At 41.8% G+C, this 16802-nt stretch overlaps 1 protein-coding gene and 1 long non-coding RNA gene across 2 annotated transcripts in view; one reads left to right on the plus strand and one right to left on the minus strand.

Annotated features, from left to right (window-relative positions):
* CLSTN2 (calsyntenin 2) overlaps window positions 1-16802 on the minus strand; it is a 643984-nt gene that overhangs the window by 51531 nt on the left and 575651 nt on the right. The gene's annotated exons all lie outside the window — the stretch shown is intronic.
* Window positions 8516-16802, plus strand: part of LOC116461642 (uncharacterized) — a 33460-nt gene continuing 25173 nt past the window's right edge. The window contains exons 1-2 of the long non-coding RNA XR_004246156.2: window positions 8516-8656; window positions 9142-9379. This is a non-coding gene — a long non-coding RNA (uncharacterized LOC116461642). The remainder of the gene's footprint in view (window positions 8657-9141; window positions 9380-16802) is intronic.

Raw genomic sequence — 16802 nt, forward strand, 5'->3', positions numbered from 1 at the left:
ACAATTAATAAGATTAACCAAGAAAAGAAGAGAGAAGCTCCATTAGAAATGAAACAGGAGGTATTACAACCAAAACCACAGAAATACAAAAGATCATTCAAGGCTACTGAACACCTTTATGTGCACAAACTAGGAAACCTAGAGGAGGTGAATAAGTTGCTGAAAGTATACAACACTCCTAGATTAAACCAGGAAGAAACAGAAACTCTGATCAGACCAGTAACAAGCAGGAAGATTGAAATGGTCATAAAAATAATAGCCAACAAAAAAAGTCCAGGACCAAATAGATTCATAGGTGAATTTTATCAGACTTTCAAAGAAGAATTAATACTAATCATCAATCATCCTTAAACTATTCCAAAACATAGAGAAAGAGGGAGTCCTCCCTAAATCATTCTATGAAGCTAGTATCACCCTAATACCTAAACCACCATGAAATTCCACCTTACTTCTGCAAGAATGGCCATAATAAAAAAATAAAAATAAATAGATGTTGGCATGATGGCATGGATGTGGTGAAAAGAGAACACTTTTATACTGCTGGTGGGAATATAAACTAGTACAACCACTATGGAAAACAGTGTAGAGATCCCTCAAAGAACTAAAAGTAGAACTACCATTGGTTCCAGCAATCCCACTACTGGGAATCTACACAGAGGAAAAGAAGTCATTATATGAAAAAAATACTGGACAATGCATGTTTATGGCAGCACAATTTGCAATGGCAAAAATATAGACCAGCCCAAATGCCCATCAATCAATGAGTGGATAAAGAAATTGTAGTATATGTGTGTGTGCGTGTATATATATGTACGTGAGCACACGCACACACCATGGAATACTCCTCAGCCATAAAAAGGAACAAAATAATGGCATTCACAGCAATCTGGATGGAATTGGAGACCATTATTCTAAGCGAAGTAACTCAAGAATGGAAAACCAAATGTCGTATGTTCTCACTAATGAGTGGGAGCTAAGCTATTAGGATGCGAAGGCATAAGAAAGACACAATGGACTTTGGGGTGGGAGGGGTGTGAGAGATAAAAGAGTACATATTGGGCACAGTGTACACGGCTTGGATGATGTGTGCACAAAAATCACCACTAAAGAACTTACTCATGTAACTAAACACCACCTGTTCTCCAAAAAACTATTGAAAAAAATATATAAAAATATAAAAAATTCAAAATCAGAAAGAACCAAGATCAGAGTGAAACTGAAGGAGATAGCGACATGAAAAACCCTTCAAAAAAAATGAATCCAGGAGCTGCCTTTTGAAAAAAATTAATGAAATAGACTGCTAGCTTGACTAATAAGAAAAAAAGAAGAATCAAATAGACACAATCAGAAATGATAAGTGGAATATCATCACTGACCCCACAGAAATGCAAACAACCATCAGAGAATACTAAAAATTCCTGTATGCACAGAAACTAGATCCCAAGACTGAACCAGGAAGAAATTGAATCCCTGAATAGACCAATAACAAGTTCTGAAATTGAGGCAGTAATAAATAGCCTACCAACCAAAAGAAGCCCAGGCCCAGACAGATTTACATCTGAATTCTACCAGAGGTACAAAGAAGAGCTGGTACCATTCCTACTGAAACTATTCCAAACAATTGAAAAGAAGGGATTCCTACCTAACTCATTTTATGAGGCTGGCATCATCCCGATACCAAAATCTGGCAGAGATACAAAAAAAAAAAAAAAAAAGAAAGAAAAGAAAATTTCAGGTCAATATGCTTGATGAACATTGATGCAAAAATTCTCAACAAAATACTGGCAGACTGAATACAGCAGCACATCTAAAAGCTTATCTACCATGATAAACGTGGCTTCATCTCCAGGATGCAAGTTTGGTTCAACATATGCAAATTAATAAATGTGATTCATCACATAAACAGAACCAAAGACAAAAACCACATGATTGTCTCAATAGATGCAGAAAAGGCCTTTGATAAAATTTAACATCGCTTCATGTTAAAAACCTTAATAAACTAGGTATTAAAGGAACATACCTCAAAATAATAAGAGCCATCTATGACAAACACACAGCTAATATCATACTGAATGGGTAAAAGCTGGACATATTCCCCTTGAAAACTGGCACAAGACAAGGATGCCCTCTCTCACCACTCCTATTCAACATCATATTGGAAGTTTGGGCCAGGAAATCAAGCAAGAGAAAGAAATAAAGGTATTCAAATAGAAAGAGAGGAAGTCAAGTTATCTTTGCTTGCAGATGACATGATCCTATATCTAGAAAATCCCATCGTCTTAGCTCAAAAGCATCTTAAGCTGATAAGCAACTTCAGCAAAGTCTCAGGATACAAAATCAATGTGCAAAAATCACAAGCATTCCTATACACCAACAACAGGCAAGCAGAGAACCAAATCATGAATGAACTCCCATTTACAACTGCCACAAAAATAATAAAATACCTGGGAATACAGCTAACAAGGGAAGTGAAGGACCTCTTCAAGAAGAATTACAAACCACTACTCAAGGAATTCAGAGATGACACCAACAAATGGAAATACATTCTATGGCCAAGAATAGGAAGAATCAATATCTTAAAAATGGTCATACTGCTCAAAGTAATTTATAGATTCAATGCTATTCCCATGAAACTACCATTGACATTCTTCACAGAATTGGAAAAACTATTTTAAAATTTATATGGAAGCAAAAAGAGCCCAAATAGCCAAGGCAATCCTAAGAAAAAGAATAAAGCTAGAGGCATCACACTGTCTGACTTCAAACTACACTACAAGACTATAGTAATCAAAACAGAATGGTGCTGGTAACCAAAACACACATAGACCAGTGGAACAGAATAGAAAACTCAGAAATAAGACCACGCACCTACAACCATCTGATCTTTGACAAACCTGACAAAAACAAGCAATGGGGAAAGCATTCCCTATTTAATAAATCGTGCTGGGAGAACTGGCTAGCCATATGCAGAAAACTGAAACTGGACTCCTTCCTTATACCGTATGCAAAAATTAACTCAACATGAATTAAAGACTTAAATATAAAACTCAAAACTATAAAAACCCTAGAAGAAAACCCAGGCAATACCATTGAGGACATAGGCATGGGCAAAGACTTCATGATGAAAACACCAAAAGCAATTGCAACGAAAGCAAAAATTGACAAATGAGATCTAATTCAACTAAAGAGCTGCACAGCAAAAGAAACTGTCATCACAGTGAACAGAAAACCTACAGAATGGGAGAACATTTTTGTAGTCTAGCCATCTGACAAAGGTGTAATATCCAGAGCCTACAAGGAACTTAAGCAAACATACAAGAAAAAAAATCACATTAAAAAGTGGGCAAAGGACATGAACAGACACCTCACAAAAGAAGACATACTTGTGGCCAAGAAACATATGAAAAAAAAAAGCACAACATCACTGATCATTAGAGAAATGCAAATCAAAACCACAATGAGATACCATCTCACACCAGTCAGAATGGCTAATATTAAAAAGTCCAGAAGTGGGCGGATCACAAGGTCAGGAGATTGAGACCATTCTGGCTAACATCATGAAACCCCATCTCTACTAAAAATTAAAAAAAAAAAAAAATTAGCCAGGTGTGGTGGCAGGTGCCTCTAGTCCCAGCTACTCGGGAGGCTGAGGCAAGAGAATGCATGAACCCAGGAGGCGGAACTTGCAGTGAGCCAAGATCGCACCACTGCACTCCACGCTGGGTGACAGAGCAAGACTCTGTCTCAAAAAAAAAAAAAAAAAAAAAAAGTCCAGGAACAACAGATACTGGCACAGTTGCAGAGTAAAAGAATGCCTTTACCTGTTGGTGGGAGCGTAAATAAGTTCAACCATTGTGGAAGACAGTGTGGTGATTCCTCAAAGATCTAAAGGCAGAAATACCATTTGACCCAGCAATTTCATTACTGCATATATACTCAAATGAATATGAATCATTTTATTATAAAGATACATGCATGCGTATGTTCACTGCAGCAATATTCACAATAGCAAAGACATGGAATCAATCTAAATGCCCATCAATGATAGACTAGATAAAGAAAATGTGGTACATATACACCATGGAATACTATGTAGCCATAAAAAGAATGAGATCATGTCCTTTGCAGCGATATGAATGGAGTTGGAAGCCATTATCCTTAGGAAACTAACACAGGAGCAAAAAACCAAACACCACATGTTCTCACTTATAAGTAGGAGCTGAATGATGAGAACACATAGATACACATGGTGAGGGAACAGCACACACTGGGGCCTGTCGAAGGGAGTGGGGTCAGGGGAGGAGAGCATCAGGAAGAATAGCTAACAGACACTGAGCTTAATACCTAGGTGATGGGATGACCTGTGCAGCAAACCACCATGGCACATTTTTACCTAGGTAACAAACCTGCGCATCCCCCACATGTACCCCTGAACTTAAAAGTTGAAGAAAAAAAAAAGAGAGACTTTGGTTAGCACCCAGATCAACTTTATGCCAGGGCAAAGATGTTACTCTCATTTGCAAATCTATTCAAGATCTTCCCAGGAGGTTGCCTGCACTTCTGAACTGGCAGCAGGAAGTGCAGTGTGTTTTCACTGGAAGGTAATCATGACAGCTCAGAAAGCACCTGCTGGGCCTCCCGTCAAAAAATGACTGCTGACTCAGGGTGCTGGAGTACAGGGGAGCAGGAAATCTGAAAGGTAGCCTGTGTCAAAGAGACCACCCTCATTTGAAATTTGGTTGAGCAACATTTGGGCAAACCCCCAAAACAATCCTGAAAAACCATCCTTGTAATTTGTGCTTAGAGCATGTAAATCAAGACTTGCTTTGTACTCAGGATTTAACCTCATCCCCGGGGAGAGTAAGCATACCTTTATTACACGCTGATGATGTGCCTAGCACTCTAGCACCGTGCTGTGATTTTTGCATACATAATCAGCAGCGGTTTTTTTCTTTCTTTCTCACCACTGCCCTTAAGCAGTGTCAATCAGATCTCCCTTTCCACCCCTAGATGACACCTTGGCAGATCTGTTAGTGTCTCAAGTCACTGTTTTCATGTACAGATGATCCCTGACTTATAATTGTTCAAGTTTACAATGGAGCAAAAACAATACATATTCAGTAGAAACTGTACTTTGAGTACTAATATAACCATTCTGTTTTTGACTTTCAATATAGTTTTCAATAAATTACATGCGATACTTAACACTTTATTATAAAATGGAAGCTTTGTGTTAGATGATTTGCCCAATTGTAGGCTAATGTAAGTGTTCTGAGCACATGTAACGTAGACTAGGCTAAGCTTTGATGTTCAGTAGCTTAAGTGTATTAAATACATTTTCAATTTATGATATTTTCAACTTACGATGGGTTTATTGGAAAACAACCCCATTATAAGTTGAGGAGCATCTATATTAAAAAGTCCACTTCAATTAGTCTCTTATCTAATTCAAAGCTTCTCCCCTTACCCAGCTTGGGGCTTATTTGCAAATTCCACAAAGCCCCACAGAGGTAGGGCTGGCGGTGTTGATGTGAGAGCCAGAGCTTAGGGCAGAAAATCCACTCTCAACGAAGTGGGGGTTGTGCATTCCCTGTGCTGTCTCCTGCAGGAGCCTGGAGGAATGGGACATGCCAGGAGGAGATGAGTCCCCCCATTCACTATCACTCGGGGAAACGTTCACCTCAGACCCTTTCAGCCTTCCTTTCCCCACTGAGATGCTGATTGTCTTGCAAGATATACCATGAACAAGGGGTCCAGAGTAAAAAATGCTTTGGAAAAGCCTCGTTTAACAATCCATCAGGCTTCTTTCAGCAGGATGCCTCAGAACAGTGGTTCTTAAAGTGTGGTCTCTGAACCAGGGCACCAGTGTCAGCTGGGAACTTGCTATAAATTCACTCTCCAGCCTCACGTCAGACCCATGGAATCGGAAACTCCAGGAGTAGGGCTTGGCCATTTGTGTTTCAATAAACCCTCCAGGTGGTTTCGTTGTGGTTAAGTTTGAGAACCTCTGTCTCAGAGACTATAATATGCTAAGGTGGGGGAACAGAGTACACTGTTTACCACATTTTTGGACCATATTTGTCCTTCTGCTAGGTACCTATGACTATCTCAGGGAACAAAAAAATCCTAGATGACACATGCTGTGAAATTCACTCAATTCATTCACACATATGTTCCAGGTACTTCTCAGGCATTGGTGATGTGACAGTGAACAAAACAGACTGTAGCCAGCCCCTTCCCACTTTCCAGCAAATGCCACTCTCTCTCTTGCCCCACCATTCTTCCTACCCCCATTTCAGAGCTTCCCTCCCTCTGCTGACATATTTCTTCCTGCTTCTTATTTTGAGCATGAGGACTCCTCTTACCTGTGAGCCCCCACTCAAAAAAAAAGGGGGGGCAAAAAAGCAAAACCCTCTCTTAAGCCTGCCAGGCTTTCTTCCTCCTCCTAGGTTTTTGCTTGCAGGACATGCCACAGAATTCATCCAGGGATATTTTCCTCATGAATTTCCTGAACCAGCTGCCGTCTGTCAGGGCTCTGGGCACAGATTCAGAGCTGCAGAGGCACAGCCTGCCTGTTGTGGCTTGTAAGTGCCCACGTACAGAGTGAGTTTAATATTTGAGCAGGCCAGGAAGCACGTGTCTTAAATTTGGCAATTAGGAAAGGGAATATTTCTCCTCATGTGTTCCCTCTCTGAACACAATAAACTGCACAAACACTAAGCAGATCGCTTGCCTCCAAATAGGAATTGTCTTCAAAGAGAGTCATTTTAGGATGGGGTTGAGGTCTCATCCTATCGGTTCTAACCCCTCCTGCAAAAGCCTCTAAGGTTCTCAAGGTAAGTATAAGGGATATGATAGCCATTCAACAATTAGTATGTATTGGCAGATCAACTGACTGACTGAATGAATGAACAAATGATTGCATTAAGAGCTAGCAACCCTGGAAATGATTCTTGTAGAAAAGGAGAACACGAGGGTCCAGCTTAGAAACTGGGAGTGTGTTCCTGGGGATAAGGCCATGTCAGTGCCAAATCCTTGGAATTCTAGCAAACTCAGCAGTGCCGTCTGTCCAAGAAAAAGAGTTGAGAAGTCCCTGGCAGACACAGAGGGTTTTGGACAGAAGATGAGGGCCCCATGGGGAGAAGGAAGGAGGGTACAAGTCATCAGATATGAGTGAGTCCCCATAAGACTCTAACTAGGGAGGGGCCAATGCATGTTGCATAGGTCTCCTCACCAGTCTCTGGCTTCCATGCACATTCTGGGGATAGCAGCACCTATTTGGATTTCCACTGAAAGGTAGTGGCTTTGAAGTGAGTTGGCTCAGGGGAAATTTCAGCTCTATCCACTTACTTGGGATTGGAACTTGGGGCAAGTTTCTTAAACTTGCTGAGTGTAGTTTCTTCATCTGTAAGATGGGTAGAAAATCTATCTTGCAGGAAGAATTGATTATTTATTAAATAGGTATTTTTTGGTACTAGGTCGCACATTATGTTAGGTGCTGAATGCAGAAAGTGAGTAAATATAGACATAAGCTCTTTCCCTTAGGTGACAGACAGAAAATTAAACACTCACGTAAATAAATGTAACATTATGTCTATAAGACATCCTATGAGTAGAGGTACAAGGTGTCATACAAGCCCATAATAGAGGAATTTTACCTAGTTTTGGAGATCAGAAAGTGATGATGGTGAAGGAAAGGACGAGATTGAATGTCAGAGCATTCAAGGCAGACAGAACAAGCAAAGGCAGCACCCTGTGGCACAGAAGCGAGGGGTGGGTTTGTGATATAGGGGTAGAGGGCAGGTGCCTTCTCCTACCCCTGCTCCTGTCAGCACACCAGTGGATCTACCTCACCCCAAACCATGAGGATGCCAATTCCAACCTTGGAGGAAGGCTATACATAGCACAGCTCCATGTTGAGGCTGTTGAGCCCGACCCCTCAGGTTCAAATTCTGATTTGATCACGTCCTGACTGCGTGATCTCAGGAGAGTTACATTTCCTGTCTGTGCCTCAAACAGAAATGATAACAATAGTAACTACCTTGAGGGGTTGTGATGATTGAGTTAATACATGTAAAACACTTAGAACACTGGCTTACCTCGTAAGTGCTAAAAGGAGTAGGTGTTACTCCTGACATTCCTTCCTTAACTCATGGCCCTCAGTTATAATACTTCCATGGTTCTTGGCATGAGCCCTCTTCCCTCCCTCTGCCCAGTCCAGGAAGAGGCTCAACCCCTGATGTTCTTCATCACCCCATCTGGACCAGTGTGACTGCATCAGCCTGTACCATTCTCTGTCCATCCTGGTCCCTCACATACTCAAAACACACATGTAATTTCACATTTTCCAGTAGCCATATTAGAAAAGTAATAAGAAACAGTTGAATTTAATACTGTACTTTAGTCCAATATAGCCATTTATCATTTCGACATGTAATTAATATTAAAAATTATTACATTTTACATTCTGTTTTTGTACTTTTTCCAATCCATCATGATTTTACCCTAGCAGCACACCTCAATTTGGACTAGCCACATTTCGAGTGCTTGACAGTCACATGTGACTAATGGCTCTCCTATGGGTTATAGCCCAGCTCTTGACTCCTTGATCCACAAGGATAAGAACTACATCCACTTCCACATCTCCAGGTATGAGGTAGGTGCACAACAAATGTTGGTCACAAATGAGAGCGTGGAGGGGGTGGATGGATGAATTGTGGTCATGTTCTGCAGAGCCCCACCCATCCTCCCAGGCTCTTACTCTGCTACTGGGCACAGAGCCTTTTAGCCACAAGGAGATCAAATCCTGGGTACCTAGTGCTAAATTACCATCCCAAAGAGAAGGTGAGGGGAGGGCTTGAAGGACCCTGGGGGTCCAGGGCAGCATCATAAAGAGTGGAGTGTGAAGAAAGAGAGGCAGGGGAAGATTCATGCTGTGTAAAGGAGAAAAAGAAATGGTCCTAGAGCACTCAGGCAAAGAGAGGAATGGGCAGAAGGAGGGAGGCATCTCCTGACAAGGCTTTCCCTGCTTCTTAAGGACTTGCCAGGGGAAGCAAAGATTAATGGGAGGAATGAGAGAGAGAATACTTTCATGCAAAATGTTTCTTTCCATGCTTAATTTCTCCTTTCATTCTTTCCTAGGCAGATAAATAGCAGAGAGTGATTACACATAACTCTTCTCACCATGGATTCCAGCATTTGTGGGCAGCTGCAGAAGAGTAGGTGGGAGGATCTCCCAGATTCTGAGGCCAGTTTTTCTGTGGCTCAGAGTGCCAGTGACTTGCTCAAGATAAAACAGCTTGTTATTGGCAGGGATGGAGCCCAGAAATCCTGTTTCCTGTCCCCAGGAGTGTGTGTTCAAAAGAAGTTCTTGGCAAAGGTGAGAATAAATCATAGGATCTTTGAAGAGGACTCCAGTGTATTAAACAAATAGGTTGCTGAGATGCAGTTAACTACTCAGTAATGTATTTGAAAAAAATTAGTTTTTCATTCTGCCACTCAGAATATCGAGGCTGGCCATCTATAAACACAGCCTGTCTCTAGGAGAACAGAGGTGGACTCCTCCTTGCAAGTTTAAAAAAATAAAAGAGTAATCTCAATGGATATCTTAAGAGAAACATAATTATAATTTAGTTGACATATCTCATATCTCAGTGATGGTAAATAAGCCTTCCCTAAATAATTCAAATAATAAATGTTGCTCCTTTGGAGAAGTGAACTGATCTTGAATGGAATTGGGTAAGTGTTTCCACATACAAAAACACAGCACGTGCTGGCGAGAAAGCATGTCCCACATCTCAGAGCTCACTGGGGACTGCCTCAGCTACTGGCTCTGTAAACCAGCAGCTCTGTGATAACGGGACTCTCCTTCAACCACATGGCTGCCTGTGTGTGTATCTGTGGGGGAGTGGCAGAGAAGAACCGTGTGCATTTATAATGGGGCCCCAGTACAGACCTTTCACCACACGGGCTTCCCAGACCAATCTTGTTCTGGTGGAATTCAGAGCCACTGAATTAAATTAAAGGCCATCAGTGGGGTCATGCCATGAGCATCACATCATTGCTCTAGAAAAGACAAACCCATTCCAGCCACATCTGGACCACCTGCTCCCCTTGCAGAATGATTTCTGCAGAAAGGCCAATTTGCATTTCACAGGGGCCTCAAGAGAAGGCTTGTCAACAGGTTGTCTCAGCTTGGACTTCCATGGCAAAAAAAAAAAAAAGATACTTTCTTTGAACTATGAATCAGTCTGCTAAGTTTGGGGGAATTTGTAGAAATATTTGAAGAACAGTTGCAGTTTTAGATCCATTAGGATATCTGAGATCTTAAGCACAGGCTGTTATGGATATTTGCCAAGCAGAATTTTCACTTGAGTTTTGGTCTCATATAAAGCTCTGGAAACTGACTGAAATCCAGTAATACTCTTTCCCCTCCCAAAATAATCAAAACAAATGCCACAAACACAAAAGCATTCCTCCTACCACCTTTCTCTGGCTCTGGAGAGAAGGTGAAATAGTCCTTATACTTTCATGCTAGGTTCTGATTAATCACTCAGGATAGACTTTGTGAGTGCCAATTACAGGCAAAGCATGTGCTGGTCCCAAGCTTTGGTGTGACTGTGGATGTAAGAAAATGTGAATATAAATGGCCTTCCATGTTTACTGAGATCGGTGTGGTTCATTCTTCCTGATGACTTCCATCCAACCTGCACTGTTCAGGAACCAGATTATACAGTCTTAGAACAAGACTGGGAAGGCCTCAGAGTCCAGGACTCTGTTTTGGTCTTCTCTTGTTCCCCACTATGGCTCTCAAATACAGGGCTAGGGGCATAAAAATGCTCAGAGTGTTCACTGCATTTGATGCCATTACTCACTATAACAGAAAAAGCAGTGGCCAGAATAGTGGAGCACCACCTGTTTTTTGGCATGAGAAAAATATTCCTTGAATCATATATAATATTAGTAATTTGTAAGATGTTATATGATGTGTTCAGAAAGTGCTATTTTTACAAGGAGGACCCCTTGTTAATGACAATAAAGGCTCTCATGAAAGGGTCCATAAACCTCATTCATTCGTCTGTTAACTAAATATGCATGGAGCCTGACATGTATCAGGCGCCCTGCTCTACACAGAGAAAGCTAAGAGCTGGAGCCTCAGAACTGCTTGGCAAAGCCTTGTAGGCTCCCTCTCTAGTGATCTGGCAGAAGTGGATGAGGTGCTCAGGCTGAAGACTATTTCAGAGGGCACTGATTCTTATGCCTGAGATTCTAAGGGATTTTGTGGCTTTATCCACTAAGGGGAGGGCAGTTTTGAGAAGAGAAAGGGGAGGCTGAAGATGGCAGGCTCTCAAAGGTCCTCATCACCTGTAACTGTCTTTCCTGCAGTTCTTCCTAAGGAGACCCCTTGGAAGCGGACTCCACCACTATGCCACATACTGTGGGTCCTAGGTCCTCGTGTGAGGGTAAACTTCTACTTATAAACCAGGGGCTATACTTGAATCAAGAAAAATTCTTTTTTCTTCTATCTATCTTCAACTCTTGGATAATAATTTTGTTCCTTTTAAGAAATTTTCTTAAAAAGTTGAATTTCTCAATACATCCTGGAGAGCTGGCACATTAAGACCATTCCTATTGTGTTGTCAGGATGATGGCCCCCATATAGATTCATGTACTAATCTCTGAAACCTGTGAATATGTTACAGTCATGCATCGCTTAGCAACAAAGACACATTCTAAGAAATGTGTCCTTCGGTTATTTCATCATTGTCGAACATCGTAGAGTGCACTCACACAAACCTAGATGGCATAGCCCACTGCACACCTAGGCTCTATGGTACAGCCTACTGCTCCTAGGCTATGGACCTGTACAGGTCGTTACTGTACCAAATACTGTAGGCAGATGTAACATTATGGTAAGTATGTGTTTATTTAGACACAAGTAAATATAAAAAAATGTAAAATGGTGGTACGGTATTATAATCTCATGGGATTGCCTTCCTATATGCAGTCTATCATTGACTGAAATGTCGTTATGTGGCACATGACTGTACTTAAACAGCAAAAGGGACTTTTCAGAAGTGATTAAATGAAGAATCTTGAGATGGGGAGAGTATCCTGGACCATCTAGGTGGATCCAATGCCACACAAAGGTCCTCACAACTAAAGAGGGAGGCAGGAGAGCCAGATGTGATGTGATGATGGAAGAAGAGGTTGAGTAATGCAGTGGCTGACCTTAAAGATGAAAGGGGCTATGAGCCATGGCGTGTGGGTAGCCTCTGTAAACTGTAAAGTAGAAGGAAACAGAAGCTCCTCTAGAGCCTCCAGAAGGAGCACAGCCTTCCCAATACTTTGATTGATTTTAGCCCCAGAGACCCATTTCAGACATCTGACCTCCAACATTGTAAAATAATAAACTTATGTTGAAGTCACTACATATGTGGTACATTGTATGGTTGCAATAGAAAACCAACACACTCATCTTGCTCAACACACAATCCTTGCTTCTCTACACAAACTGATTTCCTCAATGTTCCCCTTTTATACTAGACTTTGTATGCCACTTCTGCTCTGCTGTCTCATCTCCTCCTTCCACTTCTCCCGACCAATCAGCTTTCCAAGGCCTGCTCCACACTCCACTGCACCCCATCCCCTGCCCTGAAATTCTTCATAGATGCCAGGCACAGTGTGGTCTGATTTCTGATTCTCTCAGTATTTTGAAGAGTGTTTATCAATATGTATAGTTCATGATTACTTTAGACAAACAAAAAGCTCATCTTCCAAAAGGTGTTTAAAAGTGCTGGGCTGACCACACACAGGATAAACCAAAGACCACCTCTGTTTGGTGGCTCCTGCATGCCTAAGCCTCCCCAAGCTGTTTAATAAGGGCTCAATTCCTGATTGCCTTCACAGTGAACTGTGGGGTACAGGTGTCAGCAGCTGCCCTCTGTCCACCCTGTATGCAAACAGGCCTGCATCCTTCACTGCTCAGCCCCACAAGGCTGTGTTCACTTGCTACAATTCACTCCATTTAGAGGTGTAGAATTAGTTGACTTTCAGTTCAGACAGTGCTGAGCCTGAAAGATGTGCTCTTCTGAGTCTCTGAAACATCTCCCTGGGGAAAGGCCCACTTGGGAGAAGGTTCCCTTTTTTTTTATTTTACCCTTCACCCACCACCACCATAAGCACAGCCTGCTTTCATACATTTTGTGCCATACCCTGGGCGAAGATCTTTGCATTGCCTATTCTCCCAATAATTCTTGGAGGTATTACTATTATTTTCTCCATTTTACAAATAGACTGAAGCTCAGAGAGGTGGAATAACACGTCCAAGGTCACACAATGAGTTTGTGTCTACAGCCTTGCTGTTTGAACTGTGGGCCATGAACCAGCAGCACAGGCATCCCTTGGGAGCTGGTTAGAAATGTAGAATCATAGACCCCATCCCAGGCCTTCTGAGTCTGAATCTTAACAAGATCTCCAGGCAATTAACATGCACATTAAAGTTTGAGAAGTTCTGCTCTAAGCCACTAAGCAGTACTATCACTCAAGAAAGAAAAAGAAAAACAATCATTCATTGGATGAGAATTTAGATAGAGTGCTGTGTAAGGATTCTTGTAGGTCAAATGGAACTAGACACTGCGGGAGCGGGGAGGGCCTTGGGAGCCACAACTCAACTCTTACCAGCTGTGGCTCAGTTATATAATCTGATGAGAAAATCTGCTTTCTATGGTTATAAATTTCGCTAGAAAAAAATTCATATAACTGACACTGAAAATCATGGAGCTCCCATCAACCCACTGTAGAGCCCTTACAGAGTTTGCCTGGGAGAGGAGCTGAGGTCTCCTGAAGGATTTCATTTAATATCTAAAGATGCAAGGGTGTCCCTCCTTCCTGCATCTAGCCTTCAGGCTAGGCAGGAGAAAGCTAGTCTACAGGAGGACTGGTATGAGGAAGTTATCCTTGTGTGGTGGCCATTGAAGCCAACAGCCTCCAAAGAGCATTAGAGTGACCAGGGCTGCTTTTGCAAACATCTGAACTGAATCTTTTTTATCCCTTAGCCTAATGAGGAAGCAATGGAATTTCAGGAACTTAATTATCGGCAAGCTAGAACCTACGCAGGAGAGAGAGAAAGAGAACAAGAGCAAGGTGGGTGGAGGGAGAGTGACTGATTTGGGAATGAGGTAACTTGGGCACCATGTGTGTTAAGTGAAGGGCTGGCTCTCTCAACAGCAAGATTGACTCCATTAAACAGTGTCAGGGGTTCCTTCCCTTCACCCGAACACTCAACTAGAAGTGAGAGGAGCAAGACTGGTACTCAATCATAATGATTTAAATTCTTTAAACCTGTTAATTGAGATATTATTTATTTATTTATACTCACTTCATTTCTCAGATTTAGGGTTAATTAGTATTAATAGATTCTTAATAGCCATGGTTAATGGCAAGAGAACTAATCATTTTCCATTAATAAAATAATACTTTATTATTTTCGAAGTACCCCCACAATATTCCATTTTCTCCTCAGTCTCCCTGGGAGGATGAGTGGGTATAATATGCATTCTACGAAGGAAAAAAGTAAGGCCAGAAGAAGTACAATGATTTCATCAGAGGCAGCTTATGAGATTGGGGGACAGGGACCAGAGCCTCAGCTTTCCTGAACTCTAGGAGGTACTTCTTCCTTGGCTGGCTTTTCCAGCCAACTGAGCAAACATGAAAACCAAACCAACAATAAAAACACAACACTAATCAAACACAGGCAAAGAATAGACAGGTCCAACACTCCTCTTATTCAGAAACATCCCAATTCCTTGTCCTTTAGTATAATCCTTGTTTTACATTCATCACTGTAGAATCCTGCTTGAATGGTTTACTTCGGTTCCACGATGGGATTACTCATATCAGAAAGTTTGTCCTTCCCTCGCAGATATTCTGAGTGCATTCCTAATTTTGAAGTAAGTCTTTCTTTCTGGGTTCTATATGTTACTCTGATATTTTCTGGGTCTTTAAACAATTGCCAATAAGGCTGCTTTTTGGACCAGCCTGACAGTCAAGTAGAAGAAATGCCTGAGTGTTATACCGAGTGGACAAAAAAGATACTTGTTTCCAGAGTCCTCAAGGCTTACAAGCTGACTCTGAATTTCTGAAACCCTACTTGGGAGCCCTGAGCTCCCCATGAAGTTCCCTAATTTCCAATCTTTCCTACTTCTCAATGAGAACTTTTTTTTTTTTTTTTTTTTTTGAGACGGAGTCTCACTCTGTCACCCAGGCTGGAGTGCAGTGGCATGATCTCGGCTCACTGCAATCTCCACCTCCCGGGTTCACGCCATTCTCCCGCCTCAGCCTCCCGAGTAGCTGGGACTACAGGCTCCCGCCACCATGCCCAGATAATTTTTTTTGTATTTTTTAGTAGAGACGGGGTTTCACCCTGTTAGCCACGATCTCCTGACATCGTTATCTGCCAGATCGATCCTGTTAGTCTCGATCTCCTGACATCGTGATCTGCCTGCCTCAGCCTCCCAAGGTGCTGGGATTACAGGCATGAGCCACCGTGCCCAGCCAGAACCTTTGCATTTTTATAGGGTTATTAGGTACCTGTACCCCATGCATAACAAGAGGCAGAACTTCAGGTATCAGGGCAGGGCAATCAGAGACGCTCAGTGAGAAGTATTTGAGGATGGGGTGGTTTTTACCACCCCCTGCCTACACCATAGGCAATTCTGTCAGTGAGCAGAGCTGTCCTGCATAAAGGGCAGCCTCACTATCTCCAAATGCTCCCTCTGCATCCCAGGCCATTGGGCAGCTCAGCACCCAGGTGGGCCTTTGTTTCTTAGGTTACAATTCTCAGTCCAGAAAAAGAAAAGAATGCCCAAGCCAAAGGCATCCTCCCATGTCCTTGGCTGACCATTTAATTATAAGCACCAATCAAACTAATTACACATTGGGGTCCTTGAAGACAGTAAGTAATTAAAGTCCGCCTTGCTGCTGAATTCCAGAAAGGTAGATTATTTTTATTACAGTCAGTAGATGGGGCTGTGACTCATGCAGTTGAAAAGGCTAACCTTGAGACCAAGGGAGTCAAGAGAAAGAGAAGCGTCTTCAGATGACAAACTCTATAAGGGCTCCATAGTGGGTTAGTGGAAGCTCCCTGCTTTTCAGAGTCAGGTATATGAATTATTTCTAGCAAAATTTATAACCATAGAAAGTAGGTTTTCTTATCAGATTATATAACTGAGCCACAGCTGGTAATAGTTGAGTTGTGTGAAAATTAAACAAGGCAAACCAGCCAGCGTGCTGTTGGGCATATAGCAAATGCTCAATAAATGGTTATTATTTTGATATAATGATTGTTAATTATTTGGTTTAGTGAAAAAAAAAAAAAACATTCAAGTGCTCACAATGCCAGACAGGGTGCTCAGTGCTGGGGATTCCGAAGACATGCTGTCTTTGTGCAATCTTGGATTTTCAATGACAATAGTAACCAAGGCTGAGAGGAAATCCTTCAGGAAACAAAATCTACGCTTGGCCTGAGACATTCCATTCAAGGGTACATTCTTGTGGTAAAGAGGTGGTGACAACAGCTAGTGCTTGTGACAAGACATCCTCAGGTACCCACTTTAGCCACTCTGGGTCACTCCAGGGGGTAAAAAAGAAGGGGTGCCTTGAGGATACAACTTTCATGAAAGAGAGTGAATTAGCACAAAACAAACAATTGTTTAATTTTATCTGTACCTTGACCCATCAAAAACTGAATATGGCTTGTGAGAATAAAATCAATACAAGATTTCTTTTAAAAAGAAATAGTA

The sequence above is a fragment of the Hylobates moloch genome, unplaced genomic scaffold, assembly GCF_009828535.3.
Source record: "Hylobates moloch isolate HMO894 unplaced genomic scaffold, HMol_V3 SCAFFOLD_22, whole genome shotgun sequence".
Taxonomy (NCBI): Eukaryota; Metazoa; Chordata; class Mammalia; order Primates; family Hylobatidae; genus Hylobates; species Hylobates moloch.